The sequence below is a fragment of the Vigna umbellata genome, chromosome 9 (genome assembly GCF_029865625.1).
Source record: "Vigna umbellata cultivar VRB3 chromosome 9, Vumbellata_1.0, whole genome shotgun sequence".
NCBI lineage: Eukaryota > Viridiplantae > Streptophyta > Magnoliopsida > Fabales > Fabaceae > Vigna > Vigna umbellata.
Genome location: NC_142173.1, coordinates 12,167,674 through 12,181,343, shown reverse-complemented (window position 1 = coordinate 12,181,343; position 13,670 = coordinate 12,167,674). Strand labels below are relative to the sequence as shown.

Genomic DNA, 13,670 nt, shown 5'->3' with positions numbered 1-13,670 from the left:
ATAGGTGGGTTGGTGAGCCAACCCGACCTACCATGGGTTCAACCTATGTGAGCCGGGTTCTTAGTGAGCCGAATCAAAACTGGCTCGCATAAAAAATTTTGCATTTTTTTCAACCCAACCCGACTCAAACCCGTGGTGAGCCAGGTTGGCTCACAGGTCTCAATCCATTTTGACAGCACTAGAGAAAACGACTAAATCCAAGTTTTGTTTCATATTCCTCTTCTTAGCTTAACCAATTATTGGTTTCAAAGTGGACTTTTAATTAGGGTTGACCCAATTACGATCTATGAGCCTATAGGCATATTTTACCATGTTAAACATGTTGGATTTGTGATGATGATTTTAATATGTACTACTGATTGGTCTTCTGTAGAAATGGTAACCGATTGGTCGATGCTGCTATGGGGTTTTAGGAAATCTTCATTATTTTGGGAGAGTTGATCGTTCGGTGACATAGAGAATGCATTGACAGGGCAATTAATTATACGGTACAATAACTATAAACTTACTATGATTAAAATTGTTCTTTTGAAAATTTACTATGATTGGTGTGCTTTGAAGCACTACAAGAAAATCTTTAAATAACAATCAATTTTTGAAATAAAACAATTGGTCACTATAGGAACTAATTTAGGTACTAATTTATAAACTAAAAATTATTATTATCTAAAATAGTATTTATTATTAATAAAAAAATTATAATTACTTTATGAATTAGACTCTAAATTGGTCATTAACATTAATTATAATTACTAATATATAAAAAAAATTTAATTTATAAATTGACATTTTGTCAATAACCAATTATTTTTTATCTTTAAAATTTGTTACATTTAAAGATTATTGCGAAATGTGAATCTAAATTATATGTAAGATGTGATAATACATACTCATGCCAAACTTTTACATATAAAAAAAAAACTAATATAATATTGTCCTTTTATTTATAAAATTATAATCATGTCCTTTCGATACCGGTTAAATGTGAAATGATAGAAGTTTGTGTACGATATTATTTTTTTGCCAGTAATAAATTAAATAGTTTGTTCAATCTGTTGTGTTCATGACAGGAAGTACAGTTGAAGATAAATTGCTCTTAAAGTCACATCCTTTCTGTTTTCGTCATTATATAAAAGAGGGTGAGCCATTTGCTTCAAATTTTGCGTCGCTTCATTAAAGTTGTTACCTCTATCTATTATCCTATCCGAGATTAAACTAGTATCTCCTTTGCAGCAACCAACACAAGAACAAAGGAAAGGAAGATCATTTGGCACATTGTTTCAAAAGATGAAAGCAGCAGTGGTTGCACATCATCTTGGTAACCTAATTTCCAACAGAAGCATTTTGGAGATTCTCAAAACTGACCTCAAGACTCTGCAAGTTCAAAGGCAAAAAGTGCAAGAAAATCTTATTTGGGAAGATAAAGAATTCCAGACTAAAAGTGACTGGCTCAAAAGAGTGGATGAGATTCTTGGACAAGGGGATAATTTATTGAACTCCTATGAAGGCAGAAGTAGTTGCACAAATATTTTGTTGCGGTACAAGGTTGGTAAACAATCAAGAAAGATGCAACCAGAGATTTCAGTATTAATTAATGAAGGACACTCTCATGTATCAGCGGAAACACGAAAACATTATGAAAGACCAGAATCAAGAGATGAAACGATAGTAGATATTATGGAAGCCCTACAGAACCCTGATATCCAAGCAGTTGGAGTATGGGGGCTGGGTGGTTTAGGCACAACCTCATTAGCCGAAAACATTAGAGAGAAAGCAAAAGAACAGAATTTGTTTGATGCAATGGTTTTCATAACTGTAACTGATAAGCCTAATCAGGAGCAAGTTCAAAATGCTATTGCAGATGAATTGGGAATGCAGTTTATCAATGGAGAAAGTCTTGTGAAAAGAAGAAATAAATTGCGTCAGAGAATAAAAAAAGAGCAAAGTACTCTCATCATAGTTGATGATACGTGGGGGAATTGAACCCAGAAGAATTTGACTTGGAGGAATTTGGAGTTCCTCCGGGTAATGAACATGAAGGGTGCAAAGTATTCTTGACATCAGGAAATTTGAAATTTATACAATATTTGGAGGATGCCTCTAAGCTTAATAAAGTGTTTCAATTAGAAGAATTACAAAAAGAAGAGGCTCGGAAGCTGTTTGAGAAGAAGGTTGGAAGTTTTGATGAAGATCAAAGTTCCATTGTAGAAGAAATAGTGAGAAGTTGTGAAGGTTCCATTTCTTTAATTTATGCCCTAGCAAAGGCATTAGAAAATAAGGGCGAAGATGCCTTGATGCAGTTCAAGGAAAATAGTTCACCAGCAAAACTATTGTCCTATTGTTTGGAAGAAAATGAGGAACACAAAGCATTGTTGTATCTTCTTGCTATTAGGGGAAGAAGATTTATTAACAGTTATAGCATGTACATAGACATGTGGACAGGTGTATTCAAAAATCTGGAAACAGCAGATGCTGCAAGAAAAAAGCGTGAGTCACGGATTAGTGATCTGAAGGCCTATGGTCTTGTGGTTGAAAATGGAAAGGACTGGGTCAAAGTAGATGACTACATATATCATACTGCTTATCGAATGGCCCTACATGATAGAAGAGCTTCAGTGATTTCCACAGAATGGCCACCTAAAGAATTGCTAACAGATCTTCACTTCTGCAACTTACATCCTGTTGGTGATTTGAAGCTTCCCGCAACGTTGCAATGTCCAAACTTGAAACATCTTCTGATAAGTAGGGAAAATTCCACAATAGATGTTCCAGATTCATTTTTTGAGGAGACTAAACTTCTGAAAGTGCTAGATTTTGTTTCCTTTCATTGTCCAAAGCTGCCTCTTAGTTTTGTTGTTTTAAAGGACCTTGAAGCATTATCTGTAGTAAAAAGTGCTTACAAAATCTCATACTGCAATTTCCTGAGGCGTGTAAATCACTGTCCTTAAGGACTTATCCGCATTGTGTTGCGCAAATCCCCCAGGATACAACAGGAACTTCTCGAAAGTATTCGAGGATCACAGAACTAGCAAGAAACTCTACTTTAATAGAGTTTATACCCAATATAATTTGTAGAAGAGAAAAAAAAATGAAGCTAGGAAGAGAAGAGAATGAGAAAGACTCAGGTTATTTGGAATGGGAAAGTACTCTCTATTTATAGAGTTAGGAAAGAATAAAATAAATAAAATAAATTAAAACAGATAAGTTGACTGTTTCAACCCATAAAATTTGACTGTTTCATGCACTTAAAGATTTGACTGTTGTTAATAAAATATTAACGTTGCACAACTTTCAATTGCAATAAAATAATAATATTTTACAACAATCCCCCACTTATTGCAAGAGAAAGTTGAAAGAAAAGAAAAGAAACTTTTTATCTTGGGTCTCATAGAATGTAATGCATCAGAGCTGGTATAGCAAGCTATATGAACCAGTCTTAGATCAAGAAACTTAACACATAGTATATTTGGTGTAGCAAGCTATATGAACCAAAGACACTTGACGTGTGTTAGAGGTTTATCAATCACAATACAACCCCACAATTCTTGCTGTTATCGCTGTGTTGCGCTAAATAGGCCATGCGCGTGCCCGGTATTCATGAGTGCTCTAGAGATCATGCCAAGATCTCATGCAAGCGGCCCCACTCGACACTCATATAGGTGATTTCATCAAGTGTATGCTGCAAATCATACACCACCCATAAGGGATATGAAAATCATTAAAAACTTTGTTTAAGCTAAAATTCTTTCACCACATAGAATTTTAATGAAAAAGTTTAACCTCTCAATAATGCAGTCTCTAACACTTTCACACACACCATAGGAAGGGACAAAATTGATTAAAATCAATTTAGTGCTATCAGAACTAACAAGTGACTTGTTTTTACCCATATGAACCTTGTTCATGGGATCTCCAATCACAAAGGTTGGGTTACCATCACTTGTTTGTTTGCAAGTGGCTTAAGTCCCATTCCCCTCGATGTTTCTAATAACATTTGTCTTCCCAGGGTTTTGTCAGAGGATCTGCTAGATTCCATTCTGACTTCACATAATCAATAGAAACAGTTCCACTCTTTAGTGGCTGTTTCACCAAACTCTTGATTTTAGCTATAGCTATTGCCGATTGGCAATCACAATGTATCGATACCGACGGGGTTGGTTTCATTCCTAATGGAATGTTCGCTAAGAAGTTTTTCAACCACTCAGCCTCATTATCAGTCATCTCAAGAGCAACAATCTCAAATTCATTGTTGATCTTACAATAATTGTTTGCCTGGCTGATCTCCATGTAATCGCACCACCCCCAAGTGTGAATACATAACCATTGGTGGATTTTGTCTCATATGAATCATAGATTCAGTTATCATCATTGTACCCTTCTAGTACAACGGGAAATCCACGATATTTAATGGCATAATCTATTTAACCTCTTAAGTATCTCATAAGCCTAGCAAGTGCATCCCAAATTTCCTGATCTGGATATTGAGTATACCTACTCAGTGTACCTACTGCATAAGCAATATCAAGTATATAAGAGCTCACCAAGTGCAGTAAGCTCCCAATCATATGGGCATACTGAGACTGAGATAATGACTGTCTTTTATTTTTCACTAATTTAGAACTAGCATTATAAGGGGAACTCATTTGTGTCAGGTCATAAAACTCAAACTTCTTAAGAAGTTTCTCAATATATTGTTCTTGGGATAATAATATACTATCTCCCTTTCTTATGATTCTAAGACCTAAAATTTTAGAAATATTTTATTTCTAACAACAATTTCATTCTCATTCTCTATCTGACATTATAGTTATTTAAAGTCTCATTCTAAGAATAAAATATGCTCAAATAGGTTCTACTCAAACAATAGATAACCAACAATAAATAAATGTCATTCCAAAATAATAGATCATAATCATCATTAAAATCAAATTCTCAATTAATTAAAATCTCATCAACTTCCTTTTTAAATCAAATTAATTTTTCTTTCAATAAATTAATTTGATTTCCAATTAATTACTAAATAAATAGTAATAACTTTGTTCCCATAATTATAATTATAAATTAATACTTTCATCTCTCTTTATAATTTAATTTCATTAATTAATTTCAATAATTACTTAATTCTATTTTTCATTTACAATTGATTATTATTAATTAAAACAATATTATGAGTTCTCCGACCTGCACCCAACTGGCCGAGAAATAGTCCGAAGTTTGGGTTTGCAGTTTAAGTAGTTCAAACTGAACTAATCACAGACACCGGGTCAAACTCTGGCCTGCAGCCCAAATAGGTCCAAACTGACCAAACACAGTCCGACGATGTCGGAGCCACCACGACAAATCTCACGGTCAAAAAAGAGTAACTCCGCTGACAACCACCACGAAACGGTTGTCACCGCCATCGCAACCACCGTGAGAATCCAAAACGAAGGTCAGAACAACCCCCACATCTCAAGATCGAAAAACAAGAATAGAAAGTCCCAAAAATCTCCAAATGAAACGCGACTAGATCAAGAGCACAAGATTTCCCACACCAGAATTTTGACACTCAAAAAGTAAACTGGGAAACAAGAATGGAACTTCTCAAAATGCAAATTGAAAAACAAGAATAAAACACCTAAAAGAAAATTCTTGAACATGATCAGAAATCCCCAAAACGCAGTAGTCTCCTTCCTCGTGACTCAACCCAAAATCACAAAATTAGAAACCTCAAAATCCCCGAATCGAAACCCTAACGTGAACGCCATGCTCCACCACGAGAATGCCAACAAGCAGAGACCTTCGCCGCCACAGAGACGCCAGAGAGCGAACCCACACGTCGCGGAAACACCGCGCCTGAGCCACCAAACCTGATCTCCACTCCCAAAGAGAAATCGCTGGAATCAGAGAAGAAGAGAGGGAAGTTCCCTATTTTGATTCGAGCCTTGAACCCATAAGAGTAAGGGAAAGAACTTTCCCGTGCACGCCGCAACTCCCATTGCTTGAGTTCTTGGTTCAGCGTGATACAAAGAGAAAAGGGAATGAAGCTTCCCTGCTTTACGAGCTTGAACCATGGCGAAAGAGGAGAAGAAAACCCTCCCTGGGTGGCGCGACGAAGAACCCTGAGAATCAACCTCAGTGCACACCAAAATTTGCGCCTTCGCGAGTCCAGAACAAGGAAAAGGAAAGGTGGAGTTTCGCAAAAAGGAAAGGTGGAGGGCACTTAAGGGTTGGTGCGCGAGAGAGAAAAAAAATTTGCGAAACTGGGAAAAGGGGATAAAAAATTAGGGTTCCTATTTTTTTTTTCAGAATACTTTAAGCATAAATTGTTCCTTAATCTCACTGCCACCACATTTACCCATGATCCTCGAACAATTTAATTTTTTTTTTTTTGTTGATTACAGACAATATTAAAATTATCACCAATTATTCAAACAACCCTCAAAAATAATTTAATTAATATTAAAAGAAAAACCCTAATTCTTACTTTATTCCTAATTATAATTCAATGGAAAAATCTTCTCTCTCCACTGTAATTTAAGGTTCACTCCATTGCCTGCGGCTGTCACTAAACAACCGTTTCTCTCTTTAATATTAAAAAAAAATTATACATGAAATAAAAGGAATCAATGCCATGTATAACAGAATCATAAACCCAACAAAAATGGTAACTAATATTGATGATTTCGAACGTACTAAACTTACCAAAATTATAACCACTTTATCATATCACAAATATCCAACCATGGATTTTAAGCATTCAAACTTTTAATAATCATCCAAATAATTAATTGAAAAATAACAATATAAGAATATATCAACATTCATCACACAATCAAATAAAATATTAAAAATAAATTTTTCATGCTTTGAAAGAAAATCAAACATATCTCCAAATTCATCATACAATAAAACAATAAAGTAAAGATAAGTTTCTCGTACCTTTTTTTCCTTTTGAAAGTAAGAGATTAAAACATAAGTCCTTAAGATTGTAGTAAAAAGTGCTTACAAAATCTCATACTGCAATTTCCTGAGGCGTGTAAATCACTGTCCTTAAGGACTTATCCGCATTGTGTTGCGCAAATCCCCCAGGATACAACAGGAACTTCTCGAAAGTATTCGAGGATCACAGAACTAGCAAGAAACTCTACTTTAATAGAGTTTATACCCAATATAATTTGTAGAAGAGAAAAAAAAATGAAGCTAGGAAGAGAAGAGAATGAGAAAGACTCAGGTTATTTGGAATGGGAAAGTACTCTCTATTTATAGAGCTAGGAAAGAATAAAATAAATAAAATAAATTAAAACAGATAAGTTGACTGTTTCAACCCATAAAATTTGACTGTTTCATGCACTTAAAGATTTGACTGTTGTTAATAAAATATTAACGTTGCACAACTTTCAATTGCAATAAAATAATAATATTTTACAACATTATCCATGTATCATTGTGGATTGGGAGACATTAAAGAAGTTTGTGAGCTCACAAATCTACGAATGCTAGGCCTCCTTGGAAGTAGTATCCGACAATTGCCTGCGCAAATTGTAAAGCTTCAGAAGTTGCTATTCTTGGATTTAAGAGACACAAATCTCCAAGTGATTCCACCCAATGTCCTGTCCAAATTGACAAGCTTGGAAGAATTATATTTGAGAAACTCCTTCTGTAATTGGGAGATTGAAACGTCTACCAGTGAAATCAAGAATGCAAGCTTGAAAGAGCTTACAGACTTGGAACACTTGGCATACATAGAAGACATGTATGTTCCTGATCCGCAAGCATGGCCTGTGGACTTGTTCTTTCGAAACCTAAGATCATATACAATTTTCATTGGTAAACGGTGGGACCGAGCATATTATGGTGTCGCAACCGGGATCGCGACGGGACGACGATCCGTGAAAAATAAAACGGTTTTGAAAAAAAAAAATTTGGAGTCGCCACCATAGTTTATTCTGGAAAACTACGGAAAAACCATAAAATGATAAGGCATGGTCTGCGAAACTGAGATTCTTAGTTCGGGAGTCGGTTACGTGTAGGGAAGGTATTAGCACCCAACAACGCCTGCCCTAGGGCAGTACCTTTAACTAAATATGCGAATGTGATGTGGTTTTCAAAATGTTTAACTTCCCCTTAAAATAAAACTTCTAAATAAACAAAATATATTTTTTAATTTTTTGTGCCCGACAAGGATTGACCTTGCTCCTACGTATTCTCATTTAGAATGAGAAATCAGGGTTACGTAGTTCTTTTTTAGAAAACTGCTTGAAAATTTGTTTGAAAATTGTTTGAGAATTTTGTTTGGAAAATGATTATGGATAAATTTGGATTTTTGGGAAAGTGAACCTGACAAAGACTGGCCTTGCTCCTACGTATCTCCACTTTTGATGGAGAATCAAGGATCACGTAGTTCTGGCCAGAAAGATTGCTTGTTTGCTTGAAAGTGTTGTTGTTTTTGGTTTTTTGAAGATTTTATATTTTTTTGGTATTTTTTGATGTAATATTTAGATTTTTTTGCGTAATGAGCACTAGGCTGATGCGTACGATCGCACGAGCACTCACACGGCTTTTTCCTTGTTTTTTATTGTTTTGCGTAATGAGCACTAGGCTGATGCGTACGATCGCACGAGCACTCACACGGCTTTTTTTGTTTATTTTAGATTTTGCGTAATGAGCACTAGGCTGATGCGTACGATCGCACGAGTACTCATACGGCTTTTTTTGTTTATTTTATATTTTGGGTAATGAGTACTAGGCTGATGCGTACGATCGCACGAGTACTCACACCGATATTTATATCATTACATGTTTTTTAAAGTTTTATATATTTTTTATTAAGAAGAGAAGTGAGTTGAAATATCTATGACATAAAAATATGAAAAAAAACATAGGATAAAATTGTGGTAGAAAATAGGATAAATTTATAAACTAAAAAAATGATCAAAATGCATATAAATAGAATGAAAAGAAAATGTGTACCTTATTGAAGATTTGAAAGATGAAGCAAGATTTTGCTTGTAATAAGTTGTGAGAGGAGATAGATTGATGGTGAAGAAGATGAATTTATAGTGAAAATATGGTATGAAATTTACTATGTTTGAAGGGAATAGGAAATGGTAAAGTGTGAGAGAAAAATGGAGTAGAGTTTTGAGATAGAATGTAGAGATTTTGAGAGAGAAGAGATGGATCTTTTTTTTTTGTGTGTGAAGAAAATGTGGGTATTTATAGAGTTAAGGATGAAGAAAGTTGATGAATAAAAATAATATAATAATTTGGTGGAAAATTTAGATGAAATAAAATATAATTAAAAAAAAGATGAATAGAAAAAGTTAATGTGGAAAATAAGTGAAAGAAATAATATAAAAAGTTGGTGGAGAAAGTAGGTGAAATAAAATATAGTAAATAGTAAAAGTTAATGTGGAAAATAAATGAAAGAAATAATATAAAAAGTTGGTGGAGAAATTAGGTGTGAAAATTAAGTGAAAGAAATAATATAAAAAGTTGGTGGAGAAATTAGGTGTGGAAATTAAGTGAAAGAAATAATATAAAAAAGTTGGTGGAGAAAGTAGGTGAAATAAAATATAGTAAATAGTAAAAGTTAATGTGGAAAATAAGTGAAAAAAAATAATATAAAAAGTTGGTGGAGGAATTAGGTGTGGAAATTAAGTGAAAGAAATAATATAAAAAGTTGGTGGAGAAATTAGGTGTGGAAATTAAGTGAAAGAAATAATATAAAAAGTTGGTGGAGAAAGTAGGTGAAATAAAATATAGTAAATAGTAAAAGTTAATGTGGAAAATAAGTGAAAAAAAAATAATATAAAAAGTTGGTGGAAAAATAAGGTGGAAAAAAAATGGATAATAAAAAATGTTGATGGAGAAGATATAATAAAAAAAATGTAAGTGGAATAATTAGAAAAGTTGATATATAAAATTAATATGGAAATGATGTGGAAAAATAAATGATAAAGGTAGATGATGTGGAGGGTGATGTGGATGATGATGTGGAGAGTGGGGTGTGATAAGAGAAAAAGGGTGGTGAAGAAGTAAAAAAGTAAGAGATTATTTTGGGCCATTGGGTTAAATGTTTAAAAGAAAATTTGGGGTGCGAAAAGTAAAATAAATAGTATTTTTCATTTTGGTTTTTTTTTATGTTTTTATTATTTATTTTTGTGATGAATTTTTATTTACCCGGACGAAATTGGGTATTGACATATGGTGATCATGAATTGAAGACATTGAAACTGAAGCTGAACAGGAGGTTTCAGTCAGAGAATGGAATAAAAAAGATGCTGAAAGAAGTTCAGGTTTTGTACTTGGATACACTGAATGGTGTCCAGAATGTTGTTAATGACATGGAGTGCGATGGGTTTCCACAACTGCAGTCTCTTTTCATTCAACACAATGCTGAAGTCAAATTCATAGCCACAGGGTCAGGTAACGATCCTCTTGATACTTTCCCGAACTTGGAGTCACTGTCTCTCACCATTCTGAGCAATTTGGAGTACATATACCATGGTGATTCCTTAACTGAGAAATCTTTCTTCAAACTGAGAGTCATCAAAATAGAGAAATGCAATGCAATGCGATGTCTCTTCTCAGTATCCATGCTCAATGGTATTCCTCATCTTGCTACTTTGGAAGTTTCACAGTGCACATCCATAAAGGCGATTGTGCTATTTGAAGGTGCAGAGAATCGTCCCATAGAATTTCCTGAATTATGCTCTCTAACCTTACAAGGACTCCCAGCATTAATCAGTTTCTGCTCAACTGAAGGATCCTCTTCTGCTACACTTTTCCATGACAAGGTATTAAAATATTTCCAGCACTGATAAGGCATTAAAGCATTAAACATGTCTAACTTGTAGAACAATTACTGCATGCATCCTCTTAACAACCCTACATCCCATTCACAGGGATACAAGTTTGATGAACATAACTCACTGAAAATGTTGTTATCATCATGTAAAGATAGATGAACCTTTATAGTCTTTTTCTTTACAAAGCACAAGCAGATAATTTTATCAAATGACAAATAATTATTCACAAAAAACTATAGATTAGTCGCTCAGCTCATCAGTTTTTATATATTATTACAATAATATGGTACTCTCTTTAAAATGAACAAAGCACACAAAAAATTTACCACATTATAAACAAATTTTAAGTATTCATCTGGTTTGGGATACTTTAATTTGTTTTTTTCTTTTGGTAACTATATTTATAAATTACATATCTTAGTCTTTATGTAATATACCAGAAATTCTCTTTTCATCAGTCACTTTTAATTATATCTTAGTCTCTATCCTTAAGTCTCTTAAACTACCAGAAATTCTCTCCTAAAGTAATATAACAGAAGATTGGTGGTGGTGTAAATTTTGTGACTGTATTAGCGCTAAGGATTTGAAGAGATAGCAGACTGTAGAAACCAAAGCGTAACTAAAAGTTATTACACAGAAACTAAAACATGTATTTTATAAATACGAGAGCCAAAACATAGCAAGATTAAGTATAATACTTAAACCTTTTATATGTATACCAAAGCATAGCAATAATGTAAGTACAAAAAACCAAACAAATACTGAAACCCTTAGATAATTAGAGTAGTAACAATTGTGTGGTAAAAAACTGCTAATAGTATTGATTAATGTCATATTATTTATGCAGGTTTCTTGCCCTAAGCTGGAGACAATGGAGATTTCCGATGTTAGTGAATTGACAACAATATGGAATGAAGAGTATGATGCTGAAATTTCATTTGGGAAACTGAAAAACGTAATTATCAAAGATTGTGAGAAATTGAGAACTGTTTTTCCAGTTAATCTTTCCAAAAATCTTGATAATTTGAAGACGTTAGAGGTTAGAAATTGCAGTTTAATGACGAGCATTATCACTGTGATGAGGCAAGATAGCACAAAACCAGGGCTTCAATTGAGCATTCCAATGATTGAAATAACTTTAACTGGTCTTCCCAAATTGGAGTATGTGTGTGTTACTACAGGATTTGAAGCCTTGAAGAAAAAATTCGAGGAAGAATGGTATGCTGGCCTTCCCGGATTATCAGGTAACGCACGTATTGAACACGGAAGAAAAATGAAAAAATATTTGGAAGAATATTTGAATATGTAGGTGTGCTTGAACAATAGCATGAACCTTAAATTGTAAATTTCATTCCTTCTTAACTTAAACTAAAGTTATGTATGTATGCATTTGAATTTTCATTGTCCGTTTAAAGGTGGCTGAAGTGATTTCTCACAGACAAAATTCTTGTGGTTATTTTTTATTTAAAATTAATTATTAGTTTTCAAAAATATCTCAGTCTTTTACAAAAAGATATTACATAAACTACTCTTAGGAATACCTCCACCTTTATACAAACACTAAAGAAGTGAAAAAAATATGTAATTGGCTTATAGATATGAAAAATTATGAACATTAATGTGGTTGCCATTTCATAATTTTGGAATATAAAAAATCTTAACATGAAGTTTCTTTCTTTTTTTTACAATCATCACGAAATAGTATGTGTTTTATGTGAAAAATAAATATTTAAATTTAGTTTTTTTAAATAAAAAATTATATATATATATATATATATATATATATATATATATATATATATATATATATATATATATATATATATGGGGTTTGCTAACGCGCGGACGCCTGTTTTTCAGTTGGTACATTTTAGTAATGTGTACCGGATTTTAGTAGACAAAAATACCCTTATATATATGGATTCTAAGTTTTAAGGTTAAGGGTATTTTAATAATTTTTATTCTCAAAACTAAAAAAAAAAGAAACCCCCAAACCCTTACTCACCTCTCTCATTCCTCTCAATCCTTTCTCTTTCATCTTTCTCACTCCAATCTTTTCTCTGTCATCCGTACTCCAATTGAAAAAATCAGAAACACTTGCCGTTAAACAATCTTACAAAAAAATGATTTTATAATAAGTTTTCATCTTATAATTTTTGTCTTATCTAATTTTATCCAATTTTCAGAAGCATAAAGGAATTGGTAATTGACCTGGCAAAAAATCAGAAATACTCGCTGACAATTTCTTAGAAAATATGATTTTATAATGAGCTTTTATTTTATAATTTTTGTCTTATCTAATTTTATCTAATTTTCAAAGGCATAATGACATCAAAGGAATTGGTAATTGGCTTGGAAAAAATCAGAAACACTCGTTGTTAAACAATTTCTTACAAAAAATGACTTGATAATGAGTTTTCATTTTATAATTTTTGTTCTATATAATTTTATCTAATTTTCACAAGCATAATGACATCCGAAAGAATTGGTAATTAGCCTGGAGGGTTTTTTTAGAGATGATGATTCGAGATATGCAGATGATGAAATTAGACAGATTAGTGAAAATGGTGAAATTGAAGAGATCTTGAATGAACCTTTGCCTGATGAAAATTGTTTAACGACAAGTGTTTCTGATTTTTTTCAATTGGGGTTACAGTAGGGATGACAGAGAAAAGATTGGAGTGAGAAAGATGAAAGAGAAAGGGTTGAGAGGAATGAGAGAGGTGAGTAAGGGTTTGGGGGGTTTCTTTTTTTTTTTTTTTAGTTTTGAGAATGAAAATTATTAAAATACCCTTAACCTTAAAACTTAGAATCCATATATATATAAGGGTATTTTTGTCTACTAAAATCCGATACACATTGTTAAAATGTACCAACTGA

The 13,670-nt window shown here is 33.1% G+C and overlaps 1 pseudogene; it reads left to right on the top strand.

Moving 5' to 3' along the window:
- The first annotated feature begins 1,287 nt into the window (after positions 1 to 1,287).
- On the top strand, positions 1,288 to 12,158 carry LOC148192557 (disease resistance protein At4g27190-like; annotated as a pseudogene).
- The last annotated feature ends 1,512 nt before the right edge of the window (positions 12,159 to 13,670 follow it).